Consider the following 3,084-nt stretch of genomic DNA (forward strand, 5'->3'; position numbering starts at 1 on the left):
TTAACGTCAGATCTCTGCAGCATGGTGGCGTCAGGTCCGCACAGGGCCGGGGGCGCAAAGGATGACGCATCTGACTCCACCTACCTGTTTGAAATGCAGCTCACAGCTTCTTCACACACCCCAATTAATCTTTCTCATTGTCCTGAAGCCGGCATACGGTTTGAATTCCTGATCTGCGGGAATGGGAATCTTTTCACTGTCTCCCGTCAGTAAGTGTCCCTGAGAACATCAGAGTCACGTCACAGCGCTGTCAGAGGAGGGGAAGCTGAAAGAGCCCCACACGCTGCTCACGGGCACATTTCACTTTCCCCAACTCACCGCCCCAACCACTGCGGCTCCTGGGAGTGGAAAGGGAAGAAACGCCAAAACCCAGTCTCAGCTTTGTAAATCTTCAGGAAATAAGAAAACTGATTATCCCTTCCGGTCTTCCATCCTGGCCTGACAGCGTTGATTTTAAATGGCTGTCCAGTTAGTGCCGATTCGTTTTGGCTGAAAAAATCTTCCTTATCTCATCCCAGCATTTCTTGCCACAGAGAACTGTGCGGCAGAGTTCATGTATATATTTCCTTGTATGGCATTTTGTTAATAACATTCGTTTGCGGGTTGTTTGTATAGGGTATTTAAGGTTCACTAGCCGTTGTTTAATGCTGAGAGGGTTGAGTTGTCTGGAAATCATTTCACAGATGTCTTTAATGTAAAGTAATGTGGCTAGGGTTTCTGCAGACGTTGTGTCTGCTAGTGTCAGTTTATTGATGTGAAATCGTCACACTGGGTTTATTGGGTAGGCAAAAGTGCGGACTGCAGATGCTGGAAACCAGAGTTTAGGTCAGAATGGTGCTGGAAAAGCACAGCAGGTCAGACAGCTTCCGAGGAGCAGGAAAATCGACATTTCGGGCAAAAGCCCTTAATTAGGAATAGAGGCAGGACGCTTCCATGGTTGGCGAGATAAATTGGGGGGTGCTGGGCCGAAGGTAGCAAAGAGTACCATAGGTGAATGGGGGTGGGGATGGAGGTGACAGATCAGAGAGGAGGTGGAGCGAACAGTTGAGAAGGGAGATTGGCAGGTAGGACAGGTCATGAGGACAGCGCTGAGCTGGAAGGTTGGAACTGAGGTAAGGTGGGGGGAGGGGAAATGAGGGAACTGGTGAAGTCCACATTGATGTCCTGGGGTTGAATTTATCCGAGGCGAAAGATGGGGCGTTCTTCCTTCAGGCATCGGGTGGGGAGTGAGCGGCGATGGAGGAAGCCCAGAACCTGCATGTCCTCGGCAGAGTGGGAGGAGGAGTTGAGAGGGTGATGGGGTTGATTGCTGCGGGTGTCCTGGAGATGTTCCCTCAAGCGCTGTGACTTGACTCTGCGAGGAGTCTCCAGTCTCCCCAATGTAGAGGAGACCGCATCGGGAGCAATGGATACAAGCAATGATGTTGGTGGAAGCCTTCTCACGATCGTGGCCTGGGTTCGATTTCCGGGCAGGGAAGCAATTTACAATAGGGCTGTGAGCTGGCGATGCTGTCTCCCTGGTAGTCTAGTGGTTAAGATTTGGCGCTTTCACTGCTGCGGCCCGGGTTCGATTCCCGGTCAGGGAAGTGTTTTTCAGTGGATTCTTTGCCTACACATTCTCCTTAAATGCGCTGTACAGTTACTTATTGGTCTTCGTCGTTACTGGCTACTGTAGTGTGTCGTGCCACGTTGAAATCGTGTCCTGATTCAGGCTTGTTTGTATGTGTCGGGATCATTGCTTCTGTAGCTGAGTACTTGGTTCGTGTGTGTTGTTTTCCTGTAGACGCTGTTTTGAATTTACCATTGACTGTTCGCTCTACTGTGACATCTAGAATTGGCACTTTGTTGTTGTTCTCCTCTTTTGTGAATTTTATGCCAGTAAGGATATTGTTGATGTGTTGTAGTTTTCCTCTAATTTGCTTCATTTTTTGATGACAAAAGTGTCATCACTGTGGCAGACACAAAGTTTGGGTTGGATCGTTGGAAGGGCTGTTGGCTTGAGACTCTGAATTATTGCTTCTGCTGGGAATCCTGATACTGGTGGTTTCATGGGTGTTTCGTTGATTTGTTTGTAGGGCTTGTTACTGAATATGAAGTGGGTGGTTAAGGCACAGTTCCACGAGCTGGATAGTGCTAACTTTGCTGATGAAGTTGGTGCTGTGTTTGTGTCTATGGTTCTTCGAGTAGTGTCTCCAGTTTTCTTTGACCATGTTGATGTTAATGGATGTGAACAGGGCTGTTATGTCAAAGGACATCATTATTCCATCATCTTCTAACTTAGTGTCTTTGGTGTTCAGGAATTCTTGGATGGAGTAAATGGAGTGGCGTGAATCTTCGACTTGGTGTTTTAGTCTTCAGTGGAGGCCTTTGACTAGTCTGTATATTAGTGTTCCAAGTAGTGAGACTATGGCCTGAGGGGGAGGGGGGAGGGTGGGGCGGGGGGTGGGCTCCTGGTTTGAAGAGGAGGAGAACAACAACAAAGTGCCATTCCGAGATATCACAGGAGAGCGAACAGTCAATGGGGAACTTCAAACTAGCGTCTACAGAAAAACAACACACGCAAACCAAGTGCTTAACCAAAGAAGCAATCATCCCAACACCCACAAACGACGCTGCATCAGGACATTATTTCAATGAACCACGACACACTGCATATAGAGGATTATAAAATCATGAGGGATACGGATGAGATGAACAGCAGGTGTCCTTTCCCTCAGCTGGGCGTTTCAGGATCAGGGAGCAAATATTTTGAGGTGAGTAGAGAAAGATTTTACAAAGACAGGACAAGGATCGTTTTTTAAGAGAGTGGCCTGAGTGCAGAATGAATGTCCAGAAGAAGTCATAGAGTCATAGAGATGTACAGCACAGAAACAGACTGTTTGGTCCAACCTGTCCATGCCGACCAACTATCCCAATCCAATCTAGTCCCACCTGACAGCACACGTCCCCATATCCCTCCAAACCCTTCCTATTCGTATACCTAACCAAATGCCTTTTAAATGTTGCAATCGTACTAGACTTCACCACTTCCTCTGGCAGTTCATTCAATAAACGTACCATCCTCTGCGTGAAAGCGTTGCCCCT

General features: G+C 47.8%; 1 non-coding gene across 1 annotated transcript; it reads left to right on the top strand.

The window, feature by feature from the left end:
* Window positions 1-1,514: 1,514 nt before the first annotated feature.
* On the top strand, window positions 1,515-1,586 carry trnae-uuc (transfer RNA glutamic acid (anticodon UUC)). Its single transcript has one exon. It is a non-coding gene; the product is annotated as a tRNA-Glu (tRNA).
* The last annotated feature ends 1,498 nt before the right edge of the window (window positions 1,587-3,084 follow it).

Source organism: Chiloscyllium plagiosum, unplaced genomic scaffold (genome assembly GCF_037043375.1).
Source record: "Chiloscyllium plagiosum isolate Xiang-an unplaced genomic scaffold, Cpla_swu_hap1 HiC_scaffold_27, whole genome shotgun sequence".
Lineage (NCBI taxonomy): Eukaryota > Metazoa > Chordata > Chondrichthyes > Orectolobiformes > Hemiscylliidae > Chiloscyllium > Chiloscyllium plagiosum.